General features: G+C 61.2%; 1 protein-coding gene across 3 annotated transcripts in view; it reads right to left on the reverse strand.

Annotated features, from left to right (window-relative positions):
• CUNH14orf180 (chromosome unknown C14orf180 homolog) overlaps positions 1-2727 on the reverse strand; it is a 15483-nt gene extending 12756 nt beyond the window's left edge. The window contains exon 1 of one of the 3 annotated variants that reach the window (XM_032267658.1): positions 2099-2727. The gene's annotated coding sequence lies outside the window, so the exon portion shown is untranslated. The remainder of the gene's footprint in view (positions 1-2098) is intronic. The other 2 variants (XM_032267657.1, XM_032267659.1) reach the window with 2 other exon arrangements.
• Positions 2728-11216: the final 8489 nt, after the last annotated feature.

Below are 11216 nucleotides of genomic sequence, written 5' to 3' on the forward strand. Positions count from 1 at the left end.
GCTCCCTCCCACTCCTGCCCAGCCTCCAGGACGCCACCCACTGGGCTTCCCACCTCCTCCCAGGCTGCTGCCTCTGCCTGCCCCATGCCGCTGCCTTCTCACCCACAGCCCATCTCCTGAGGTTTCTCTATCCTCACTGAGGGCTCCTCAGGGTGAGCAGGACCCCCCATGCAGCAGCTGGCTCGAGGGAGAACCTGACACCCCGCCCACCCCACACAGAGAGGGCCCTTCCTTGGCTCTGAGCACGTGGCCCGGCATTCCCAGCTCAGCCCTCACCTCGTGCTGTGCCCGTTTACACCGCAGCTTCACAGGCTTCCAGGTGTGGGGGTCTGGGGGCCTGAGCCACCGCAGGCTGAGCCTGGGCTCCCTGCCTCCTGGCACAGGGGCAGCCTCCCCCAGGGCCTCTCACTCAGCGGCTGGAGATGGGGGCCAGCCTTCTCAACGCCAGAGACCTCCCTGGGAGAGGCTGGCGACTCACAGCCCCCACCCCACCACTTACACACACACGCACGCACGCACGCACACACACGCACTCTCTCGTCTCTCTGTCTCTCTCTCTCTCTCTGTCTCTCTGTCTCTCTCTCTCTCTCCCCCTGCCCACCTGGGCTCCAGCGCTGCACCTCGGGGTGGCTCGCCCACCTGGCTGGACCCGAAATCCACCGTTGGCCACAGCCTTGCTGTGGCGCGTGTGAACTGGAGCTCTTGCGGCTCACGGCTCAGCTGACAAGTTTCCATTACAGTGACACAGAGCAGTGGCCTCAGCGGCCCCGAGGGCCCTGACCGACTTGCTGCTCTCGGGACAGCTGGGTCCGTGGGGAGCCTGTCACCCACGGGCTTGGTGGCGCAGGTGGAGTTGGGCCTCCTCACTCTCCCGGGCGCCTCGGTAGTTTGGCTGCAGGCCTAACCTGCTGACCCTGGGCTGCAGAAGAGGACGGGGACCGTGGACCCCACCTTGCTGGCCTTTCCTCTGCAGGGCAGAGGCAGAGCACGGCCAGGCGGGGCGTCTGGGCTCCTGGGAAAAGCCTTGGCTCCCAGCCCAACACTCACCATGGAACCACGCTGGCAGCTGCCCACATGACACTCATTCCCAACTTAAGTAAGGGAATTTGTGCGGAGGCGCCTGGCTGTGCTGACTGCCCACCGACCTTGCTCAAGTGCCCGCAGGCCCCACCCGGAAGGAGCGGGAGCAGGAGCGGCCTGGTGGCCCCTGAGGCCCCTTTCTGTGCCTAGGTGGCTGGCCCTCACACCCAAGATGCAGTTCGGGCTCCGGGTGGCAGCAGTGCCGGGTGATGGCTGCTCGTCTGCTGGGTGCAGGAGCACCCTACGCCTCGAGAGCCCCAGACAGACGCGGCAGGGCACCCCCAGGCCCTCCCTCCCATACGTGGAATGGGGTTGTTGGCCAGCTGTCCAGGGCACTGCAAAGCTCAGTAGGTGCCCAAGAAATGGTGTCCTGTGCTGGGTGGGGGTCCCACGGCCACACAAGGCGGGACAGGGATTCCTTCTGACTCGGCTCAGAAAAGAGCCTGTTCTCAGGGATTCCCAAATGCTGAGAACCAGGTTCCAGTCCCCGGAGCCACGAATCCATTCCTGCTGCACTGGCCTGCGTAGACCTGCCCTCTCAGGATGCCCCCACCAGGGCCCTGGGGGGAAGGCTGGCTGGGCTCATGCCCGACACGGCTCCCTGCATTTCGCTGAGAGTGAGGCCCCTCCTCCCTCTGCCCAGGCTGTGTCACCCATCGGGTGCCCTGGGAGGCTTTTGTATGGCCAGAGACCCTCGCCCCAGCTGCTGGGTTTAAATCGGCTGGGATCCCTGCTTCCCCCAGAGGCGGCCCGGCCTCAGACAGTGTGGACACAGGACCAGCCTGGGACTATCTCTGTTTTAGGGAAACCGTCAGTCCCAGGAGAAGAGGGAAGGGTGGCCATCCTGAGCTTGTCCAGGCCACTCAGGGTCATCAGCATGTGCTCTGCCTAGCCTCTGCCCACACCTGCTGCCCACAGGGGGCATGGTCCGCACCTGCGCCTGCCCTTGGCAATCTCTGCTGTGGCAGCTTCACACCCAGGCAGGTAGTCAGCCCCTCTGCCTGGTGCTGGAACTCACCTGGCTCTTCCCTGGCTCCCTGAGGGATGGAAACAGGCTCTTCGGGGACTCTTTGCAGGGCACGGTCCAGTGAGGTCCTGGCCCCTCCCGGCCGGTAGTGCCCACCCCCCAGGCCCTTGAGAGCTGAGCCTCAGACAGGACTGCAGGGCACTCAGGTGGACGGACCAGGCCTGCCCAGGCCTCCTGCGAGGGCTCTGGTCTGGAGGTGCCACCTCCTGCCTGTGCGGCTGGGTGTGTTGTGGCCTTCGTCTGTCTCCAGCCCTTGCTGCTGATCGCAAAGCTGGGCCAGCTGGCAGTGGCGGTGCTATAATTACCTCTCCCCTTTGGCAGAAATAGCAGCGACCCCGAGGACAGGCCGCTGGCCTCAGAGCAGAAGGGGTGGCTGTTTCCCAGGCCCCCAGTGGACAACAGACCAGGACTTCAGATAACACCAGAGTTTCATGCCGTTCCCCGCCCTGCTGGCCCAAATGTGTCCCCTCCCAGGCCGGTTCCAGAGCTGCGCAGCTCTTAGAGAAACCTGTGGATTGGAATTGGGGCAGAGAAGCTGGGAGGGCGCTGGGGCCGCGGGAGGGGAGGTGATCAGAGTCCAGCCTCCAATAAGACCCTGACCCAGCAGGGGGCCTCCACGGTGGAGGGAGTGCCTGCTCTGCCCCTGGCCCCTGTGCCCCTGTGAGTCCTGAATTGGGGTTGCCAGAGGGAGAGGCAAAGAATGGGTCCCATGCTGCTGTTTTGGGGCCTACCGGCCGAGCGTCAGAATTGCCCTGGCAGGAGGGGGCAATGTCTGGGTCAGTGCGGATAGCAGGGGTGAGGGGCTAGCCTTTCTCGGGGTCTGTCCTGGGCTGGGTGTCCACCCACCCTGCTTGGCAGTTGCTGAGTCTGCCCCTCATTTGTAGATGAAAGTGCAGCTCAGAGCGGTAAGGCAGCCTGCCCAGAGTCACACCGCCCAGGGGTGGCGTCCCGGCTCAGGCTTGCCAGCCCCCGATCTGCTGGTGCACGTAAAGGCAGGTCTGAGAGGCTGGTGAGGGCACCACCACATGTGGGCAGACCTCTGCCTGGTTTGTGGGGCTTTGAACCATTTGAGGGAGCTGCACTGAGGAGGGCTGACGGGTCCTGCTGGCAACCTGGCTTCCTAGGAAGAATTGAGGTCCTGGACCCAGACAAGACCCCTCTCCCGCCCGTGCCCGATTTGCGCATCTATTCTTGGCTTCCTGGGACTGGAGCTGTCCCTCCAGAATTTCAAAGGTTGGGGGGCCCTAGGGCAGTTCCTTCCTGACCCTTCTCATTGGCAGAGGAGAGGGGATGGCCAGCCCACACACCTTGGGAACCGCCCACTCTGGAAAGGCTATGTGGGCTGCCCCTGTGGACATTCCCTCCGGGTAATTTACCAGCGAGCTGATGGCTCCACTTGGGGCTCAGGTCCCAGCAGGGCTGTATTTCTGGCCTCATCTGATAAGGCTGGGCTGCACCCTCCTCCCCTTGTCCATTGCGCCTCACTGCAGCCTGGGCTCTGCAGGAGGAGATAAGGCCGGCCCAGGGGAGTGCTGAGCTGCCAGGTCCGCAGAGGGTCCCCGGTGCCTGTGCTGGGCAGGGCCAGGGAGGAGCCTGGCTGTGCCAGGCCTGCCCACAGCTGGCAGGTGGGCCCATGTGCCCACGGGCAGTGACACCAATGACATGGTGCCCAAGTTTGCACCCACCCTGTCACTGTTCAGCTGGGTGACCTCTGCCACACCCTCATCTCTCCCTGTGAGCCGGGATTGAAGGATGTCCCACCCTCCCCAGATCTTTCTGGCGCACGCACCCTGAGCAGGGCCCTGGGGACACAGCGACAGATGCCAGTTGGCATTCAACTGGAGGGCAGAGCATGCCCAGTGGCCGGGCGCTCCTGAGTGCTGGGGAAGTCCAGTGAGCTGGCCGGGCTGGGCTGTTTTCCCTGGGGTGGTCCTGGAAGGTGGCTGGGGTGGGGCGGGGTGGTACGTGGAGCGGAGGCTGCAGGGGCTGGTCAGTGTGGCTACTGTGCTCATGGCCACGTGGTGCTGGCCCAGGCTCCCAGCTTTCCCTGGACGCGGTCTGGCTGGAATGGGGAGAGCCCCGAAGGACCTCAGCACGGCCCCATGCACGGCGGCAGGCAGGGTCGGGGTTTGGGCCGTGGGGTGTGGAGGCCCCAGGCTGACCTGGGCCAGGGGGAAAAGGGCCGGTGGGTCTGGGAGATGGGGGTGGGGTTCAGACCTGGTTGAAACAGAAGGAGTCCAGGCACAAGAGAGGCCACTGTTGGCCCAGGGGGTGGGGTTGGCCGTGGCCTCGTGTGCAGATGCCTGGAGGCCAGCCCTTCCCCTGCCTGGCAGACAGCCCGGGGTAAATTCCTGCAGGCCGGGCCGACTGTAGCACCAGGGCTTGTGATGGAAACTGGTCCAAAGGTTCTCCAGGCGTCTCTGGGGCTCAGGGCTGCACCCCCCCCCCCCGCTGAGGCCGTCCTGAGCCCCAGCCCCTCCCGCAGCAGTGGGAACGTGCCTTCGTGAGGCTGTCTCTGTAGGTGGTGGTCCGCTGCTTCGTGACCATGAGAAACCTCCCGAGTGGGCTTGGTGGAGCGTCTCCCGCTGGGTGGGGATGTGGGCGTTGGGGTCATGAGAGGCCTCACAAGTCTCGACCATGGTGAGAGGGCCATGGAGAGAGGGACTGGGGATGGGAGCGGGCACACAGCGTGGGGGTGGCAGGGGAGTCCAGGGCGGGGCGAGGCCGCCGGAGCAGGCCTTGGCCACTGGTACACTCAGTGCCAGTGATAGGGCAGGAGGGACAAGGAGTCAGGTCCCTGCAGGGCTTGCCATGTGGTGGTCACAGGTGGGCTCGGCCCGAGTACCCTGGGGGTTGATGGGAGTGAAGCATGAGGGTGGGCCTAGGAGAGGAGGAGAGGGAATGGGGGAATGAAGACGGTGTGGGTTTGGGGTTACAGGGCTGACGCATGCTCGGAGTGACAGCCGGGACCTGGACAGGGGCTCCACAGGCACAGGCTGCTCTGCACAGAGGCTGGTGGGGAGAATTCCCTCCAGGCAGAGCTCTCCATGGAAGGAACAGCTGACAGTGAGGTAGTGAGTTCCCCGTCACTGGAGGCAAGCAAAGGAGAATTTTTGCCTTAGGGGACTCTTCAGGGTCCCACAGACCTCAGGTGGGGAGGGAGGTGGGAGGCCAGGGAGCAGACTCTGGGCATGTGGGGGTGCCCTGTGACACCCTGGCCCCCGTGTCTGCTCTCTGGCCCTGATGTGGCTGCTGGAGAGGTGCTGCCCTTCCGGCTTGCGGATGCAGTTAGCTCCCGCCCCAGGTCACAGCCGGAGTGGGAGGCCAAGGCCCCTTCCGTGGAGCCTGCAGCTCGTCATTCTCAGGCTGAGGCAGGGCCCTTAGAAGGGGCCATGTATGGTCACCTTGTCTCCGAGTCAGAGCCCTCATTGAGAATACAGGACGCCTGCGTCTCGTCCCCAGCCCCAAGTGTGGTGGAGCCCTGGGTGACGGCCACACTGGTCTCCGCCAGTGAGAACCACAGAACGCTGGAGCCCTCGCTGCTCCCCGAAGCCGAGATAATGGGGACCTCTGGGCCGCGCGGGACACTAACCAAAGCCGCCCCTTCCCTTCTCAATTATCCATGACCTCCAAGAGACTGTGAAAGTCCTCTGCTCTCACAGGAGCCGTCATTACAGTGATACATTTTATTTATAAAGTCGGTCCCTCTCTGAAAGCCAGCTGCCTGGGGGCTGAACAGACGCCGAACCCTGCCAGTCACAGTTCACTTATGCAGCAGCATCTTGGGGGTTAGCTGGAGAGGCAGGGAGATCCTTCCACCACCCCCTGACCTGTGGAGGGTTTTGGGCTCAGAGGGGAGCCCGTGTGGGGGTCTGTTTGGACTTCAGGGGGGCAATTGGGCCCCAGGGTCAGATGGTCAGCCCGGGTTCCCACTGCGGGTGTCATCCTTGGCCTCTGGGCCTGAAGACACACCACAGGGACCCGCTGCGGCTGAGCGTCACACATCACACACAGCCTCATTCTCACACTGGAAGTGTGCGCGCTCTGTGACGCAGGCATGTCACACATCTGTGGACATGTGCCCCGAACTGTGTGGGCCATGCTGTCAGTCTGCAAAGGTGCTGTGTGCTGTAAAATAAAAAGAAAACCCCAAGCCCCACCACCAACTGAACAGGCCACCTCTTGGCCAAAGGGACTCCAGAGAAACCTGAAAACGGAGTTCGCAGTCAGGATGGACGGAGGGCAGACGCGCCTCACCCACTCCCCCGCTTCCCTGTGGGGATTCAGGCAGGACTGACCAGCACCGTGACCCTAAGACACAAACTCTAAACAGGACCGAAGGCCCCGCCAGACCAGGGTCGCGTCCCGCACCCCACAGGCCGCTGTGACCTGGTGTATCGGTTAAAAGACTCTTAATCTTAACTTAGAACATTCCTTTCTGATGACTCCAAATTTATAGACAAAGCTTTACTTCTTTAACGAATTGCAAATTAAAGCACGTCTGGCCCCACTGATGACCTGTCAGCTCCGGCTTCGAGACACCGTGCCTTTCTGGGCTAAACGGACGTAGAAACTCCCTGAGTTCTGACTGTCTCAGGGCCACCCACTCAGGGCTTCCGGGGTGACTGCGCGGCTGCCTGGGTGAGTGCGCGGCTTCCTGGGTGACTGCGCGGCTTCCTGGGTGAGTGTGTGGCTTCCTGGGTGACTGCGCGGCTTCCTGGGTGAGTGCGCCGCTTCCTGGGTGACTGCGCCACTTCCTGGGTGAGTGTGTGGCTTCCTGGGTGAGTGTGCGGCTTCCTGGGCTGCGGCCACTCACGTTGGCTCAGAATAAAGCTCTGTAAAGTATTCTGCAGAGTTGGGGCTTTCTGTTAGCCACGCGCTCCGTGCGCTCCACGTGCGCGAGGGGCCAGGATGTGTTAGCTCCTCATGCGGCTTAGCTCCCCTTCCCGCCTCCCCGACTGGCCCTGAGCCCTGGGCCTGGCCTCATTGGCCGATGAGGACAGGGACTCCGGAAGGGAAAGCCCCTTGCAGGCCGTGAGGCGGCAGCTCACGGCGGGGGCTCAGAGCCAGGGCGCTGGGTGCCGCACATGGTCATGAGTCCACTGCATGCGGCTGCTGGGCCCCGAGGCGCAAGACACTGGGAAGAACTTGGCCCTCAGAGTCGGGGGTGGAGGGAGGCCCCACCTCACCCTGTCCTGGCCCTGAGACCTTGGGCAGTCAGTGTCCGGCCGAGAGCCGCTGCCTCCAGCCCCGGTGGATCCTCTCCTGGAAGGGCTGTTGCAGGTTCTGAGGCGTGCTGCGTGCCCCCCTGTGAAAGCAGCAAGGTGGGACTGGCCGGGCAGGTACACACTTCTGGTCCCTGCGAGGGGGTGGAGGGGCCTGGGGAGGGAGGCCAGGGTCAGACCGAGGAGTGTGAGGTGGGGCTTGGCCCTGGGAGGATCCACCAACCCCGTCCACAGCTTTGGTCTGGACGAGAGCGTGAGGTCTTTGCACAATCAGAAACGGGGGCTACGCACAGCTCAAGTGTGCCACAGAAGTTCCGCTGGACAGATGCCCGCCTGTTTCACACGCACACAGTCACATGTGCACAGCCAGGTGCGCTGAGCCTCGCATGCGTGCACGCACATGCACCTTCTCTGTCTCACACCCCCGGGGGGCCCGCCGAGCTCTGACCCTGAGAGGCTGTGTGCGGCCCCAGGCTCGTTCAGCAGATGCGGGCAGCCGCCCTGTGTGAGCCCCACTCTCCCAGCTCCCCATCATGCAGCCATCCCATCTCCTCGCCTTAAGGGGAGGACCGTGACCGATGCACCCCCGAGGCCCCAGAGGCTGAGTGTGGCCAAGTGCCACCACCGCCACTGTCAGCAGGGCCCAGCGCCTGCCCCTTGCTTCAACAAGGCCCAGCCCGTGAGAACCCACTGGGGCAAACACAGCGAGAGGGCAGTGTTAGAAATCCTGCTACTCCTCCGGGCCCACGGGGAGAAAAGGGGGCTCTGCAAACAGCCGTAGGCCAAGAGTTGCCCAAGGCCCCTCAGGAGTGCCCCTCATGCTGCAGATGCTTAGCGAGGCATCCGGGTCACAGGGAGGTTTCTGGGCCGCACGCGTAAGCCCTGTGCACACCCCACAGCTGCACTCATGCTCAGGCGGGGTGCACACATGCCGGCCCACGGGTGCCTGTTCTCCCAGCATCTAGGGTGCTCTGAGGTTACTTACGGCAACCCCCGACCCTCCCACCTCCCTTGCTCTTTCCTCTGGGGCAGAAGGCGTGTGAGCAAGTGCCTGGTGTCTGCTGAGAGCAGCAGGAGCATGTGTGTGCCACATGTGCCCACGTGCTGCGTGTGTGTTGTGTGTGTGCCACGTGTGTGCCATGTGTTCTGAGTATGCTGCCTATGTGTTGCGTGTGAGCCGCGTGTGTCACATGTCTTGTGTATGTGCCGTGTGTTCTGTGTCGTGCATGTGTTGTGTGTGTTTGCCATGTGTGTCGCACGTGTTGTGTGCTATGTGTGTTCCACATGTGTCACGCATCTTGCATGTGCCGCGTGCTGCATGTATATTGTGTGTGCTGCATGTGTATTGTTTGCTGCGTGTGTGCCATGTGTGTTGCATGTGCGCCTTGTGTGTGCCGTGTGTCATGTGTGTCGCATGTGTGTGTGGTGCGTATGTTGTATGTGTCCTGTGTGTTGTGTTGTGTGTATGCTGCGTGTGTGCCTAGTGTGTTGTGTGTGGTTCGTGTGCACCTTCTGTGTGCCGTGTCATGTGTGATGCGTGTTTTGAGTATGACGTATGTATCATGTGTCACATGTGTGTTGTGTGCCACGTGTGCTGCATGCCTTGCATGTGCTGTATGCCATGTGTGTCGTGTGTGTCATGTGTGATGCATGTGTTGTGTGTGCTGTGTGTGCCATATGTGTCCCATTTGTGTGTGTGCCACGTGTTGCATGTCTTGAGTATGTGCCTTGTGTGTGCCGTGTGTAGCATGTGTCGTGGTGCATGTGTTTGTGTGTGACATGTCATGTATGTCACGTGTGTTGTGTGCCACACGTGTTGCATGTGTGTTGCGTGTGTGCCACATGTGTGTGGTACACGTGTGGTTTGTGTGTGCTGTGTTGTGTGTTGCATATGCCGTGTGTGTAATGTGTCACATGTGTGTTGTGTGTGCCCTGCGTGTTGTGTGTGTGTGTGCTATGTGTGTGCCACGTGTGTTGTGTGGTGCATGTGTGACTTGTGTGTGCCGTGTGTGCTTTATGTGTCACGTATGCCGTGTGTCGTGTGTCACATGTGTTGCGTTTGTGCCACGTGTGTTTCACGTCTTGTGTATGTGCCTTGTGTGTGCTGTGTGTATAGCATTGGTCATGTGCAGTTTGTGTTGTGTGCCATGTGTCATGTGTGCTACACGTGTTGCATGTGTGTTGCGTGTGTGCCACTTGTGTGCCACGTGTTGCATGTGGTCCATGTGTGACTTGTGTGTGTTGTGTGTCGTGTGTTGCATATGCTGTGTCGTGTCACGTGTGTTGTGTGTGACACACATGTCACGTGTGTTGTGTCTTGCGTGTGCCACATGTGCCACATGTGTGCCACATGTGTTGTATGTGGTGCATGTGTGACTTGTGAGTTCTGTGTGTCACATATGCCATGTGCCATGTGTGTCACGTGTGTTGCATGTGTGCCACGTGTTGCACATCTTGCATGTGTGCTCCGTGTGTGCCATGTGTTTTGCGTGTCTGCCTTGTGTGTGCCATGTGTCATATGTGTCATGTGTGTCACATGTGTGTTGTCTGTATCACACACGTTGCACGTGTTGTGTGTGCCTTGTGAATGCATGTGTTGCATGTGTCATGTGTGATGCTTGTGTGATATGCACATGCTGTGTCGTGTGTCACGTGTTACGTGTGTTGTGTTGCTGCATGTGCCACATGTATGCCGTGTGTGCCACGTGTTGCTGTGTGTGTGTCCTGTGTGAGCTGCAGTGCCTTGCCTAGCACACACAGGGAAGCCAGGCTCTGGCCTCCAACTTACAAGGCAGTTTGTTTGGGACCCCTGAATGTTGGCCATGTACAGTTGTCCAGGTTACACAATAAGGAACTAATTTAGGTGTACTGGAGGAGGTGTCACATGAGCCGTGGGGGCCCCTTGATGTGGAGCATCCAGGAGAGATGCTGGAGGTCAGAGGGCACAAGCAGGCTCTTGTAGGAGGACCTGTGTCTGTCCATGCTCACCATGTCTGTCTGTCCCGCCCCACCTGCCCTGGCCCTATCTCTCACCTGTGCCCCCAGCCCCCGCAGCTGTCCCCATTCCCACCGCAGCCACACCCACGGCGCTGCTGCCACACGCTTGCCATCTCCTCTTCCCCTGGAGTTGGAGCAGACCCACCGTGAGCCGGCGCACGCGCCTGCCCTGGAGCTGGAAACCGTGGAGGGTGGCACCCTCACCAGCAGGGTTTGCACAGTCTCCAGGGCTTCCTGAGAGGCCCACGTGGAGATCACACCCAAGGCCGCTGGCTCCCTGCGTGGGATCATGTTTGCTTTGGGGGGATGTGTGTGTGTCCCGGTGGGGGAGCCAACAGGGAGCTGGGGATTCCTAACCTGCGCCCACGTGCCTGGCGGGAGGCCAGAGCCCTCCGGGGTCCTGGGTGCTTTCTGTTTGGGGTGTGCTGACCACACCAGCCACGGGGGCGCTGCCTCCAGACGGTTGGTGACTTCGTCATGGTGCACGGTCTGCGGGTGCACGAACACACCCCTCCATAGCAGCCTGAGGAGCGGACAGTGGCTAATTACGTTCTAGACTTTATATTACACGAAATGGGGGAATCTTCTGTAAAATCACCACTAAATGAGAGCTGAGTGCTGCGTGCGCACAGCCGCCCATAAAGGATCCCTGCCTGGCAGCTCTGAGAGGTGCGGTCTGCCTGGCCCACGTAGGGGGGTTTATTGCTCACCGTATGATAAAATAATGGGGTCATTAAGAGAAAATACCTTCCAGAGCATTAAAATTAGAGGCGAATTGATTCGGTGGTAAAACAGTCCCGTTTCCTTTTGGGGGTTTATTTAGAGCTCTTGTGCAGTGTTCTCGCTGTGATCGTGTTTGGAAGCCGCACGTGACCGCGTGGGTCAGC

The sequence above is a fragment of the Sapajus apella genome, unplaced genomic scaffold (assembly GCF_009761245.1).
Source record: "Sapajus apella isolate SASKATOON/1434 unplaced genomic scaffold, GSC_monkey_1.0 scaffold170, whole genome shotgun sequence".
Taxonomy (NCBI): Eukaryota; Metazoa; Chordata; class Mammalia; order Primates; family Cebidae; genus Sapajus; species Sapajus apella.